Source organism: Octopus sinensis, unplaced genomic scaffold, assembly GCF_006345805.1.
Source record: "Octopus sinensis unplaced genomic scaffold, ASM634580v1 Contig16092, whole genome shotgun sequence".
Lineage (NCBI taxonomy): Eukaryota > Metazoa > Mollusca > Cephalopoda > Octopoda > Octopodidae > Octopus > Octopus sinensis.
The window spans coordinates 22538-38983 of NW_021834145.1; the positions used below are offsets into that span (position 1 = coordinate 22538).

Consider the following 16446-nt stretch of genomic DNA (forward strand, 5'->3'; position numbering starts at 1 on the left):
CTTACAGATACTATTAGTATGGTGTGTAACACCACCACCAGCGGCCTGGTAGTCAATCATCGGTCTCGTTTTATGACGACGAAGATGACTCTTGAGTCCAGCTTTACTGAGGCAGGGTCTTGCGCATACGTATGCACATACATACATAGATACTTACCTACATATATGCATACGTAGGTATAGGTATATTCACTCATAAATTTGTCATTCTAAGCACACACACACTCACACATATATATATATGTGTTTGTATATATATATATATATATATATATATATATTCACGTATGTTTTAGTATAGTTTCTATATATAAGCATTATGCACACTGTCACACTGTAACTCTTTGTTTCGTTCTTTTACCTGTGGAATTCTTTCTGCTACGCTTAGGCGTGGTTCTGCTGTTATTTCTAGTATCTGGGATGTCTTTCATAATGTTTTTCTTTGCTGGAAGAGACAGTGAATGAGAAAGGGTAAAAAGAAAAGAAACACAGACTGATCAGAAAGATACAGGCGTTTTATTACAGGTATACTAAAATTATGCATGTTTTATTCTCTCCCTTTCTCTCTCTTATTCTATCTTTCTCTCTCTCCCTTTCTGTTGGCTTAATTATATCTCTGTCATTCTCTCTCTATATATATACAATATTCTACAACTCTCTCTTTATATCTCCATCTCTCTCTCTCTCTACCTCTCTCTCTCTCTCTCTCTCTCCCTCTCTCTCTCTCATCTAAGTTAAGTTACGTTGCCGCTTTACATATAAAGTTAAATATTAGAGAAGAAAATTATTTATAATGGACGGATATGTGTCCTCATCTTTTCTGTTGTTATCACAACTTTCCAGGTTTCATCAGATGTTCTGTTGGAATATATACATACATATACACACACACACATATATATATATATATACATATATATACCGTAATATGTAAGATCCAAGGATCAAGGTGTAGGAAAATAGTAAGCTTCGAGCAATAGTGGAACAATAGTGGTTACTTGACGTCGAAGGTTGTAAAAATCTCCTGTATCCAAGTTCGGTAAACTGAAAAAATTAAAATGCTGGTAAAATGTTTCATAGTATTTTCCCCAAACCCTTTACGTTCTGAGATCAAATCTTCTCACGGTTGACTTTCAATTTTATTTTTTGTGCCGATAAAACGTATTACCAGTCAAGTGCAAAGTTTAAGGCAAGAATCTTGTAAACTTTCCTCAAAATTGCTGGATTTAAACCCTACAACGGAACAGAATGCCATTTAGTGTTATGTTATGTCCTCAGTCATTTGCGTGCCAAGGAAACAGGAGATCGGTCTGATGAGTCATACGGCTCAAGAAATATTTGTAATGATGTGTCACATACCACAGGACGATATAATCGCAGAACAACGCAAAATGAAGCATTTTTGCTCAAGAACACCACATAGCGCCCGATCCGGGAATCGAAACCACGATATATATTTATATATGCATAAAAATATGTATGTATGTATGTATGTATGTATGTATGTATGTATGTATATCTGGTAAAATTTCTCACGAAAGAAAACCCGGATCTGATATTCTATTTTGTTACAAATATGCATTCATGTATAACAACACACCTTAAATGTCCTTAAATTTCTATTTCGGCCACAAACAACTCTTTTCAAATTTCTTTTGTATATCACACAAAAGAACGGCCGTATTAAAACTATTATTCACGTCTAAATAAATACAGTAAGTCCGACATACACACCTGCATATACGCACAACTACATTATTTACATATAGAATTATATACATTCACAAATACAGAATCAAATACTCATATTTATATGCATATATACACATATACACAGTTAATTACTTAAATCCTATTTCTTGCACAATGAAACATTCATTCAAATAGTGACTCACTATTTCGTTTCAATTTTTTTGACAATTCTAAATCTCAGTTGAAATGTTAGCAGAAACCCAAGTACGTATGCATTCACACAAATCCATCAAGTTATCTATCTATACATTCAAACATAGTAAAAAGTGTAATAAAAATAAAAATAAATTATTATTACCAGCGACCTAGCACAAAAGACGAATTAGTAGGTGTAGGCGTGGCTGTGTGGTAAGTAGCTTGCTAACCAACCACATGGTTCTGGGTTCAGTCCCACTGCGTGGCACCTTGGGCAAGTGTCTTCTGCTATAGCCTCGGGCTGACCAAAGCCTTGTGAGTGGATTTGGTAGACGGAAAACTGAAAGAAGCCTGTCGTATATATGTATATATAGATATATATATATATATAGATAGATATATATATATATATATATAATATATATATATATATAATATATATATATATATATATATATATATATATATATATATTATATATATATATATATGTATGTATGTATGTATGTGTTTGTATATGTTTGTGTGTCTGTGTTTGTTCCTCTAGCATTGCTTGACAACCGGTGCTGGTGTGTTTACGTCCCCGTCACTTAGCGGTTCAGCAAAAGAGACCGATAGAATAAGTACTGGGCTTACAAAGAATAAGTCCCGGGGTCGATTTGCTCGACTAAAGGCGGTGCTCCAGCATGGCCGCAGTCAAATGACTGAAACAAGTGAAAGAGTAGTCATTAGACTATGGGTTATTCATATATAAGTACATTAAAAGGCTTCCAATAAAGAAGCAAGTGCTAGATACACAAAGAGTGGATAAATTCGTGAAATGGAAAGAAAATGAAAAACGTTTACCATCACAGCCCATCTTGTACTGCAGTTTCGTCTTTTTTTTAGCAAATGGATAGAATTCATCTGCCAGGGCCAAACTCGTCAGCAAGAAGCCTTTAAAATCCAAGCTATACATATCGCTAGAAGTACATCTAACGATTTGTATACTCTAACTTTTCAGACCAGTGCGCAGACGCAAACGCAAACAGAGCATACCGGTAAAATTTAAGAGCAAATTTATCGAGCAAAATTTAAAACATAGTAAAAAGGGTAATAAAAATAAGCACTTGCTTCTTTATTGGAAGCCTTTTAATGTACTTATCTATACATTCATGTATACTGTCATATATATATATGTGTGTGTGTGTGTGTGTGTGTGTGTGTGTGGTGTGTGTGTGTGTGTGTTCCTCGTTGATGAAGGAAGAATCCTTTTTGGATTAATCCAAAAATCGGAACAGATACGAGGATAACTATATTTTATGAATTTCTGTTAGCTTGCTTTCCTCGTTTCGACAAGTGGTGTAATAATAAAACTAATAATATTTTATGTGGTTAGACGATTTAGCCTCTATTTTTCAGCACATTAGCAAAGAAAACTTTTTCTTTTTGTCCCACATTTCTGCGTCCATAACACCTTCCAACAGGCAGGTCATCACCTTTCTTTCCCTTGCTGGCTTTGCAACCACAGACCGGTTTCGGAGTATTTCCACCTTATCAATGTGGAGAAGCCGAGTCCAGCAGGCGTCGCTGTTGACCATCTGCCAAGCCGGCAAGGGGATGTTGATGACCTCACCTGTTCGCAGGTGTTATGGCATTCAGTGTGTGAGTTTGGTAAGGATTTCAGCCCCAAACTAGGTGCTACACCCACCAAGATCTTCCAATTATGTGTCACTGCAAAGATACAGAATCATTTATACCATGCTCATAAAAATCAGGGTTTTACCTGTCTATGAGGTATCACTACGAAAGTCCATACAGCAGTCTTTTGGGGATTTTTTTCTACTGAATTTATTTCATTTTATGTTCACTTTATTATTAATATAAACGGTTTGATACTAAGCAGCTATCAGAACATCTATTTTAGTATATTTTCATTAGTTCAGCTGATACATTACCTATATTCAACTTTTATTTGCACAGATTATGTATCCCTTCATTTGACAATCAATTTTAGGTTTTTGGTCTGCTCTCATCACTTATTCTATGTATGTATTATACACCTGTCTTCTTGCCTTCTTAACTATTATACATACATACATTCATGAAGACCATCAAATCCTTGAAAATTGTCAATTAATTTGGAGCAGAGATTTTTCCAAATTCCGGATATGAGTATCAGAAAACACCTTTTCAAGTCTGTATACAAACAGTTTCTTTTCTTCCCTTAACGTCTATAATGAAACGTTTGTCAGTTTGTGTGAGGACTCGATAAGGTCCTTTATATGGTAGTGTGAGGTGACCCCCACAGAGCCATTTTGTAAGGAGACGTGGGTCCACGAAGCAATGTTGTTCGGGGGGTGCAAATTACTCTGTTTGAGGACGATGTTCGTAGGTTGAATATTTGCAAAGTACGACCGCATTCGGTTGACGTACATAGATTTTGGTTAGATGTGTCTGTAGGTGCCAGGCAAACAGCTGGCCAGGCAAAGATAACGGTACTCCATAAAGTAGCTCAGCGGAAGTAAAACCCATATCCACTTTAACGGAGGACCGACAACCTAAAAGGACGATAGGTAGGTACCCGTGGTGATGCACCCAGGGCTGCTTTTAGCTGAAGGTGGAATAGTTCTACCATCCCGTTAGAAGCCGGGTGGAAGCTGGTCGTGTGCAGATGTTGCACTCCCAAAAAGCGTGACAGTTCTCGGAAAACACTGAACTCAAACTGCCGCCATCGACCGGTGGTGATCCTTGAGGGAAGACCAAAACAAGTTATCCAGCCTGATACTAAAGCGCCAACTACGGTCTCGGCAGAAATGTAGACCAAGCGTATGGCCTCTGGCCAACAAGAAAACCGGTCAACACAGGTTAGCATAGACATATATCCACCAATGACGGGCCAAAGACCAACTAGGTTGATGTGTATGTGGAAATAGCGAGTGTCCGCTTGATCGAATTTTCCCAATGGAGCACGTCTATATTGATGGATCTTAGAACGCTTGCACTGAGTATTGGAACGAGCCCATGTGGTGATGTTTTGGCGCATGTCTTGCCAGAAAAAACGCGAGCTGTGATGAGCTTGGGAGAGGCAGAAATTCCTGGGTGCGATAAGGAATGCAAAACATCGAAAACTATCCGACAATGACTCAGGGGAATGAATGGTCACGGTGATCCGGTGGATACATGGCAAAGGATATTACCATCCGCTGTTGATGGGGGTAAGTATTCGAACTGACAATGCGAAAACTCAGGTGATGAGGTGTCAATTGAACTTAGTGAGGTTGGTTGGAAGTCAAGATAACCAAATCCAATGAAGCAGGAGTTAAAGCAGAAACGAGAAGTTTGGATTATGCGTCTGCTGGAATATTCTGAGCCCGCAATGTGACGGATGTGGTGCGTGATTTGGGATATAAAATCGAGGTGACGGATCTCTCTAGGTGAGTATCTAATTGCTGTAATTAGGCTATAATGACCTAATACATTTGTTTTTTTAATGACCTAATAATTATTTATTATCTCAATCTCTGTGATGTTTGTATTTTCATGTTTTCTTTTCCTCTTCCATTAATTTCAGCAAACGCTATGATGTGGTAACTTTGATGCTGTCCCAGGTTAGTTAACAAATACATATTATATACACTCTAGTATTTTATTGATCTATTTTATATAAATATTATTAAGGTACCAATGAAATAATGGGGATAAAGTTAATCACATGTTCTACAAAACCATTGTGTTAGTGAAGGAATTGTATATTGATCATGTTGACGATATTAGCGGCGTTGATAGTCCAACTGACCACCACCACTGATAATATCTTTAATGGTCAGATGAAACAAGGTCTTTATGAGATTAACCAAAATATAACGGATATCATGTATACATACATACATACATACATACATACATACATACATACATACATACATACATACATACATACAATTCCAACCGACTCCCATTTGGATTGAAGATGAGCCAAGATGTTATCCAACGCCAAATAGATGAGACCTACCAAGGCTGCAAGGGAGCAATTGGGATAGCAGACGACATCCAAATCGGAGTCGGTTGAATCGGTATTTGCCAAATGGTGTGTTGAATGTATAGTTATCATGAATGTATAGTTATCATTACATTCCAGTACCCATTACTGGCATCCAGTTTGCTGAATAACTTGGATCCAGCTAATGATGGTGTGATTTCTTCACGGGTTGGAATTGGATGGTAATCTCGTTTTAATGCCTTGTTCAGATCCCTTGGGTCGAGGCATATCCGTAGGGTACCAGTGGGCTTTTCTTGGATTACAATTTAATTCTCCCAGTCAGTCGGTCGTGTTACTTTAGCGATTATTTCTTTTTTTCCATTCAGTCTAACTCTGCCTTCAGCTTCTCTTTTAATTCTAGAGGCGAGGAGAGTAAACAATTGGCTTGAAGTTGGGGTCGAATGTTATATGGTATCGACATTTCTCAAAACAGCCGACTGTATCGTCAAAGCATTCTGGGTACATGCTTATCAGTTCTTCTTTATTTGTGATTGGTGGTCGGTCTTTGATAGGCATATCTCTGTCAATCCTGCTCGGAGCTGCTTTCACGTCACCGTTGATTTACACAATATTAAGCTTTTGACAGGTATTAAGTCGAAGAATTGCAGGTCATTTTATTCTTGTGACATAAAAAGAACACTTGATTATTTTTCCTTTGTGCGTCCCTGTAATGGTTATTTTGCCCAGTTGTGGAATCCTGCTACTGGGTTCCAGTATCAATCTTTAACTTTAAGTCAATGTTTATACGTTTCTTGCCTGACTTCTTTTGTATTTGTATTGTTGTGTATGCCTCATTTTTTTCTGGTTGTTACATCCCATCTCATGTACATTTATTGTTCCGACTGCCAAGAATTCCTCCTCTGAGACGTTTTCTTCCTGTTGTTGGGCATGTATATCTCTTTGTATTCTCTTTCCGCTCCTCTTTGAAAATTGTACTTGTGAGATTTTGTTAGTCTACACATATTTTACCAGTGCTTGGGCTTTCCACATGCTTTGCAGTTTGTACCAAATGCAGGACATTTCTTCCGGTCATTGAACTCATGCTCTGTACCACAGTACTGGCGTATACTCTGTTTGTGGGCATGTTTAATCCTATGTCTAGTTACAATATCTACACTGCTTCCTATTGTGTTTGTTTGTAAAGTAAGTAAAGCCATTTGTTTTGTAGTGGCTTCGAATGCTCTTGCACTATCTACTGCTTCTATCAACTGGAGAGCGTCCTTACCTATGAGGGATTTCTGGACTTCTTTATGAGCACACCCCTATATAAGTTGATCAACAATCCTTTCGTCCTTGCCTTTAAATCTGCATTTCTTGGCAACATTCTTTAGTCTGGACAGGAAGTTGTCAATCGTTTTTTGTGGGTCTTGTTTCAGGCCCTGGAATTCATACCTATTAATTCTATGGTTTGATCTGGGCTCTAGTTGCCTTTCAAATTCCTCTAAAAGTGTGTCTGGATTATTGCAATACGATTCTGATATGTCCCAACTATTGAATAGGTCTAGGCCCTTCTCTCCATAAAATGATATAGCTTACCTTTTCATCGGCAGTTGTACCTTAAAGGAAGCTTTTGAAAGCCAGTTGAGTTTTCTGTTTGAATTTCTTGAACGCTTCCACGATATCATCGGCGTTCCAATTCATGGTTGGATGTAGATTCATCTGTACAGTGATGAGGGCTGCCATTTCAGATCCTCGTGTGTGTTTCCGAAGACGAAGTGATATTCAGTTTGTTAAATTTCATGTTTGTTGTGTTCCTGTTTTGTTGTAAAGGCACGGTTTTCGATTAAATATTTATCGCTGCCACCATGCTATGCATTCTTTTGGTTCGTGTTGGGATAATAAACAACTCACTGAAAGCGTTATTATGATTCTACATGTTTATTTACTTGGCATGTTTACAAACTGTATTTGTATAGCGGAGTGATACATACTGTGCGTTTGCGCCTTAGACACTGTTTACTAGATGCGCTTAACAAAATGGTCCTAATAGTGGGGATGTATTCATACATATGTATACTTACGTATACACATAGATATGAACGTAACAATGTATATATATATATAATATATATATATATATATATATATATATATATATATATATATATATATATATATATATATATATATATATATATATATATATATATATATATATAACAAAGTGGAGTTGTGAGGTACCGCACGAATGTAATTATATACGAAAGAAGGTTTGAAAATACAATTTTAAAAGATGTTTATTTAATTTACCGATTTCACTCTTTAGAAAAAGATTGTCAAAAGTAACATTTAAAAGTTTGGTTGTGTTAATTTTTGGTTGTCACAAAATGCTACAATACATATATACAGTCTTTAGTAACAAGAACATGTTAAACACATCAAAAAATTTAACAAGTTCATTAAAATATTGGGCACAAAAGATTACAACATATATATACATTCTCAAGAAAATGTTAAAGATAGTTTCTAGAAGGAAGTATTAAAAAGTTCTGTGGAATATTGGTATTGTATCTGTATATTCATACTCGCACAGAATATTGGTTGTCACAAAATATGACAATACATATATACATTCTTTGGTAACAAGAACATGTTAAGAACATAAAAAAGTTTAACAAGTTCATTAAAAGATTGGGCACAAAAGATTACAACATCTATATACATTCTCAAGAAAATGTTAAAGATAGTTTCCAGAAGGAATCATTAAAAAGTTCAGTGGAATATTGGTATACACGCACAGAATATTATGAGTTCAAAAAGGTTTACATTATAGTAGTAGGGAAGCTCAAACTGACCTGGTCCACCATGTTATCGTAAAAGACTATTTTCTATTTCAAAGGCCACTGTAGGTGTGTTTGGATGGGGGGGAGGAAGAGTAATGTGGAACTGAAAAGAGCTTCTTTTTGTCTCTCTTTCACACATCAATGATTTTGGGGGGGCTGGTCTTTAGTGGTCAGAATGGTGCGAGTGCGTGTCTTTGCCTCTGTGTGTATATACATATGTGGTGTGAATAGATGTGTCTGTGTGTTTTTAAAATCTGGTAGGATGGTGTGTGTATATGTGTGCCCGTTTGTCAACCGTGTGTGTGATTGTCTTGGTGTTGTGTGTGTGTATGTATGTACGTGATTGGCATTTGTCATGGTGCTGTGTGCGCATGTGTGTGTATATGTGTGTCTGTATGGAGGTCAGAATTCTGTGAGGGTGTGTGTCTTTGTGTGTGTATATATATGTATACATGTGTTTGTGTGGGGAGCTGTTTTTGATTGGTCCCAGTGTCCATTGTGGTGTAAATAGATGTGTGGTTTTTTTAATTTGGTAGGATGGTGTGTGTATATGTGTGCCCGTTTGTCAACCGTGTGCGTGATTATCTTGGTGTTGTGTGTGTGTATGTATGTGCGTGATTGGCATTTGTCATGGTGCTGTGTGTGTTCATGTGTGTGTACATGTGTGCCTGTATGGAGGTCAGAATGGTGTGAGTGTGTGTGTATATATGTACACATGTGTTTGTGTGTGTGGGGTCTGTTTTTGATTGGTCCCAAGGTCCATTGTGGTGTAAATTGATGTGTGTATTTACACTTTGGTAGGATGGTGTGTGTATACGTGTGCCCGTTTGTGTGTGTGTGTATGTGTGTGGTTAATGTTTGTTAGTGTGTTGCGTGTGCGCTAGTTTGTGTATGTGTTTGTTCGTATGTGTGTCCATGTGTGTTGGGTTTGTCCGGGTGGCGTGTGTGTGTGTTTATATGTTTTGTGTGTGTTGCGTGTGTTGGTATTGAGTATGTGTTTGTGTGTGTGTGTGTATTTATATGGTGCGAGTGTGTGTCTTTGTGTGTTTGTTTTGGATGTGTGCCTGGGGGGTATGTTAGAGTATGTTTAGTTGTGATCTGTTCTTTTGAATAAGATTATTTTCCCTATTTATTCGTGTTTGGTCTGTGGTGTTGTCCGGGCATTGGTATAGTGGGGAAACTAAGAATTTGGAGGACTTATCGTGTGCACAGAAGTCTAAGTGTCCACTAAGTGGTATCTGTCTTGTAATGGGGTCCCTCAGTTGTTACCGGAGAACTGTCATCCTTTCTCTGAGGGTAAGGCTCGTTTGCTCTCTGTAGACTTCGTGGCATCCTTCACACCTTATGACATTGAGTAAATTTTTGATGCGTACGTGAAATTATTTTTTATGATAAAGGTGTGTCCCGACTGGAACTTGTACGTCGATCCTTCAATGAGGCGGATGCAAGTCCTGCAGTTGGAACGACCACATTTTTTGACGGTGGGCGGTGCGTTTGTGTTGTGTAATTTTGCGTTGGTGAGTAGTTTTTTTAGGGATTAGGTTGTCTCTTAATGGCCCTCAATGACGAATTCTTTTTTTATTATTTCCGGGATCTCATTGGGATATTTATCCAGCCAGAATTTAATGGCTTCCAGTCCGTATTCATGTGGGATCGTAGTGTAGAGGTTTATTACATCAAAGGAAACGATTAAAGTGTCTTTATCGGTATGTTTGGGGAGATGATTTAATAGGTCCAGGTCATCCCTTACAATACTTGGAATGTGTTTCAGTATTGGTTTTAGGATGATATCGATAAAGTTTCTAAGTCTGTATGTTTCACAGCTTGGGCCTGCACTATTGGCCTCAGTTTGAGATCAGTTGGATGTGGTATAGTGATGCAGTTTGAAGTGGACTTTTTGCAAGCTTCTGTGATAATTTCACTCTTGTGTATTTTTGGAAGCGCATACAGAGTGCTGGTTTTGCAATTAAAGTTTGTTATGTAGTCGCATTCCTTTGCTGTTAAGTCATTCCTGTGTTGGTAAATGAGTGCCTAAAATTTGGTCATTGTTTTGGATTGCTGGTAGTCGACTACTCTTTCATAGTAGGTAGTAACCTCTAAACGGTGAGATACAGAGTTTTTATATTGCTCAGTATTCATAATAACGACCGTACTACCCTTATCTGCTTTCTTTATTGTGACGTCATGATTGTCCCGTAGCGTATGGATGATTTCCCATTCTCTTTTACTGGTGTTGGGTTTGGGTTTAGGTTGTGGGAGTTCACCGTAAGGAAGTATTTCCCTCAGGTTATGGTATTGCGGAGTTGGGGTGAATTTTAGTCCTTTCGAAAGGATTTTTATTTGTGGTGTCGACAGGTTTAGGTTTGAGAGATTCACTATATTTGGTTTTTCGGGGTTGGTATCTACCACATGGTGTCGTGGAAACTTATGCCCTTGCAAAAAATGATTCCTGGGGGTTCTTCGATCTGCGGCATTTTGGTGTATGTTGTTCTGTCACCTTGGACCAATCAAAAACAGCCACCCCACACACACACACAAACACATGTATACATATATACGCACACACAAAGACACACACCCTCACAGAATTCTGACCTCCATACAGACACACATATACACACACATGCGCACACAGCACCATGACAAATGCCAATCACGTACATACATACACACACACAACACCAAGACAATCACACACACGGTTGACAAACGGGCACACATATACACACACCATACTACCAGATTTTACAAACACACAGACACATCTATTCACACCACATATGTATATACACACACAGGCAAAGACACGCACTCGCACCATTCTGACCTCTAAAGACCAATCCCCCCCAAATCATTGATGCGTAACGGAGAGACAAAAAGAAGAAGCTCTTTTCAGTTCCACATTACTCTTCCTTCCCCCATCCAAACACACCTACAGTGGCCTTTGAAATAGAAAATAGTCTTTTACGATAACATGGTGGACCAGGTCAGTTTGAGCTTCCCTACTACTATAATGTAAACCTTTTTGAACTCATAATATTCTGTGCGTGTATACCAATATTCAACTGAACTTTTTAATGATTCCTTCTGGAAACTATCTTTAACATTTTCTTGAGAAAGTATATTTATGCTGTAATCTTTTGTGCCCAATCTTTTAATGAACTTGTTAAACTTTTTTATGTCCTTAACATGTTCTTGTTACCAAACACTGTATATATGTATTGTAGCATTTTGTGTCAACCAAAACTTAACACAACCAAACTTTTACATGCTACTTTTGACAATATTTTGACTGGTAATTTTCTATTTCATATTGATGGAATTTGGACAGTAAACCATCCTCATATTGAGCTTGACAAGGCGTCGAAGGAGCAAGTAGAAAAGTGCCTACAGTCTATTTGGTAAGACATTGAATTCATCACAAGAAGAAGATTTGCAAAAAATTTTTGTGTACTTCAAGAGTGAAGAAAAGGCAAAGGTACACTCAGTAAAACTGCTCAAAACCACAGATATAGTACTGCTGTCTACATACCTAGGCAGACGCACTTCACGAGTCACCATAGAAGGCGGCGATCTGGCAGAATCGTTAGCCGCCGAGCGAAATGCTTAGAGGTGTTTCATCTGTCATTACGTTCGGAGTTTCAAATTCCGAGATCGACTTTACCGTTCATCCTTTCGGAGTCGATCTAATCGACTGGACGCTTCCCGAAAAATTTCAAGCCTTGTGCCTAGAGTAGAAAGAATCATCATAGAAGATATTCCACCTGAAATCGATGTTATTTGGTTATATGCGGCCCTTACAATGGGTTTAGAAGATAAAATAACCATTTTAGAAGCATCAAAATACAACAACAGAATTGGAAGGGACAAGTTCTTGAAATTATTGTTGAAGCGGCACCACAAACACTTGAGGAGTTTGTGGAAAACATTATCCTCGGGGAAAAGACAACGCTTCCTATAATGATTGAGTGTAGGAGACCTCAATGCTTCGAGTTTGGCAAAAATGGCCACATTCGAGCCAATTGTCCTACCCACCAGGCCGAAGAAGCAATAGAAGCAACAACCAAGACGGTTGAGCCCAAATTACAGGAAGAAAATCAGCCACAGGAAGTCGACACCTAACCATCCGGGAACGAGGTAATGATTGACGACTGCACTGTGGTAAAAAGGAAGGAAGTGGCCAAAAGAAAGAACAATTCCCCAGTGACTTGGGCCCTCTAAGAAAGGACTTTACTGTGTCAATGTATGATGGCCTAGTCAATCAAAGGAAAAACGATCCATGCAAGATACAGAATAGAAGGGAGTATAATCCTTTCTCCAATATAAGGTAAGCCATTTTATGGATGCACTTACCATATGTTGCTTAAATGTGCGTGGCCTGGAATCAGATTGGATGCAAGGTCGCTTCCTAAATGATCTTCGGTTACATAGACTGGATGTGGTAGTGGCCATGAAAGCCAGGCTGAGTAAGTCACGGTCCCCACTCCTGAGTGGCTATGAGAAATCCTGGTTTCTGAGACAACAATATTTATCGACCTGTAAGGCAGGCTGGTCGTTCTTGATGTGACAGTCAGCAGAGTAAGACTTTCAGGTTGGTTGGTGTCTATGTCCCCTGTGGAGCTGGAAATCTGATTTTTTAGAAGCCTAGAGAATTTCTTAGGTACGTCGCACACTTTAGTAATATTAACACAATCTGTGATGCACGCATAGATTGTGTTGGCTTGAATCCAAATAGAAGGGGAAACCGATCTGTTTAGTCGCTTTCTGCTGGCAGACCGATACAGAATAGAATTTCCGAATGCTCCAGCGTGGACCTGGAGGAACAGCAACGGGTCTTCTAGATCTTATCTAGACAGGATTTTAGTCAGACCTAAGGATAAGAACATGGTTAGTTGTCCACAGTTTCATTATGTCACCTACAGTGACCACAAACATGTGCCTTGTACGCTTGTCTAAGATAGGTTATGTAAACAAGGTTCCCGTTACTTGAAACTCAATAGTTCTCTTTTGACCGAAGATTAGGGAACCAGATTAGTGAATTAGTAAAGAGGGCTCTGAAAGTCACCATTATTAACAACAAATGGTGGAGAGCCCTCAAAAGAGCCATTAATATTGAGTCAATTAGATGGAGAACTAGCAGCTAGAAAGAATAAGTCAAGGCTTTAAAAGAGGTACTGGAAAGTGGCAGTGCATCTCGAGTGTTGAGATTGGCTCTCAACTAAAACCTCGAGGCTAAAATATGAAGGATACATTGTCAGGGCTAAGCTATGTGCAATGGGTCGAGAGGGAATCTGCGCGGCAAGACGGCCCTGTGCGGTAGAAGCTCAACATGGCAACGATGCCATGATAAGGTCTATGACGAACAGCCAAGGGCAAGTGGTGAACGAACCCAAGGAGATTGCAAGGTTTTTCACGAACGTTTTGGCCGGCTTTTTGGGAGGGGAGATGGCCGGAGTGCAGGGTGGATCCTACAGACTTCCTTGCTGGTTTGTTGCATCTCTCGAGACAGAAACGGAATGTTGTGAAAGACCGATCACAGATGCGGAAGTAGAGGGTGCCTTATCGGATTGTTGTGGGGACAAGTTGTCGAGACATGATGGTCTTCCCTACAAATTTTACAAATGTATGCCAGACTTGTTTGGGCACCAACTGGCATGTGTTTTTAATAACTGGCAACAGAATGGGTGTATCTCCAGATCTGTGAGCCGGGGAGTAGTGAAACTACTAAGAAAAGACCCAAACAAATGGGATATAATAGATAACTTCCAGCCCATCACTCTGCTTAACGTAGAGCTGAAGATTCTGGCCAAGGTATTAGCGAAAAGATTGGTGCGGTTCGTGGGTGGATTGGTAGGGGAGGCACAAACCTGTTCCGTCCCGAGCCGATCCATACACGACAATCTCCATCTTATACGTTATACCTTAGTGTGGGTTAATAGGGTTCCTGACAATGGTGGGGCGCTTGTACATTTAGACCAGACTAACGCATTCGACAGGGTCGACGGTCTGTATCTGTTGACGGTTCTTGCTGCAGTCGGTCAGGGCCCAACCTTTCGTGGTTGAATCATTTCTTTGTACAGTAACATTGATTCGATCATTCGGGTGAACGGTTTCTTCTCAATACCATTCTATATCAAGCGCTCTGTTCGTCAAGAATGTCCACTCTCACCCTTCTGTATGTGCTGGCTCTCGAGCCATTATTATGGCGGTTAGAGGGTATGGGTGGTGTCCCGTGAGATCTAGGCTGTGGAAGATTAGTAATGGCGTACACGGATGACATTACCATCATCGTATCTGAAGCAAAATGCCTACAGATGGTAGATGAAGCTGTTAAAGAATGTGAGGTAGAGACAGGAACAATAATTAACCATGATAGGTCAGTTGGCCTGCAGCTCGGCACCTGGAGAGGCAAGTCGATGTTGTCCAACAGCGTCATGGGACATTGGACAGATGGTCCGGTGAAAATGCTCGGGGTCTTGTTTGGGCCAGACCTACAGTTAGAAAAAATTGGAGCGAGGTCATGAGCAGGGTGGCCCATCTAACTCAGACCTGGCGGAGGCCCCAAATGTGTTCGTTGCATCTGTGATTACCTACTGCCTGACCGTCGTGCCTTGTCCCGATTCGTGGCTAATCAAGATGGAACGACTGCTCTTCCACCTTTTGTGGAAGAGCAAAGGACATCTTGTTATGCACTATATCTGTTGCCAACAACTGCTAAAGGGTGAGCTAGGGACGTCATGGCTAATGATGCACTGGCACGCACTGAGACTAGGGCATCTCTGGTTTTACTTGGATGTTCAACAGGTGTGGTCTCTGTTCGTTAAACTGTTGCTTCTTAGGTTCACTAGTTTTAATGAACTAGAACCATGGATCAGATGTTGACCAAAGTTGGGTGGATGGCAGGCCAAGTTTTGCAAGGCTCTCGTGCTCTTCTGCCGCAGAGGCAATGCTGGTAACATGGGTTCCACCTTGTCATTTTATAGAGGGTTAGTAGAGGCCAAGTGTGACGATGCATTGGGGGAAACTCTGGACTTTGATGAAGATCAACTAGCTAGCCTATTCCAAAGGACATTTGGGCCGGGACTCCTGGATATCTTCCAGAGGTCCATTGCCTGGCAATGTTACTGGGGATCCTTACCTATTCACGATAAATTCGCAAGTTATGGTGCCTCATGCTTGCTCAACTGCCCAAGATGTGGACGAGACAGAGAAGGTAAGTTTTGTTTTCTCATTGTGGTCACTATAGCAAAAGATGCAATATGGAGGATAAGTATGAACGGAATGATGACAGGTATCTTCATTTCCAGCCAAGGTTTGGTAAACTGGTTTGTCTTCTTTCTATAAAGGAAGATAAGGCTAGAAAGGAGATATCTGTCATCAGACACGTTTGATAAAAGATGGAAGCAAGTGGCATGCTGTTGGGTATGAAAGGTCCTACATAAGTGTATCCATAAAAGGTTAATAAAAGCCGGCTCAGTGGAGGAGCGTGTCTTGCGGGATCTTGACTGCTCCCCCACTCCATTGTATTGTGCCTCTGTTTGTCCCCTCATTCGCTATATAATTTCCATAAATTTTAAAATGTTTCTTTCTGTAAATCCACTCGTTATACTGACCCCGTATCCATCTTGTATTGTCCCTCTTTGTTTGGACCTTGTGCCTTGTAATAAAATCCCATAAGTATTAAACAATGAAAATAGTCAATGCTTTTAAAATTTGTAGACTTTCGGTTTTTGGTGCCTCGATTCTTTGTGTCTT

General features: G+C 39.5%; 1 long non-coding RNA gene across 1 annotated transcript; it reads left to right on the forward strand.

The window, feature by feature from the left end:
• The first annotated feature begins 390 nt into the window (after positions 1-390).
• Positions 391-13346, forward strand: LOC118761656. Its single transcript, XR_004997542.1, has 3 exons — positions 391-401; positions 8779-8783; positions 13193-13346. It is a non-coding gene; the product is annotated as an uncharacterized LOC118761656 (long non-coding RNA).
• Positions 13347-16446: the final 3100 nt, after the last annotated feature.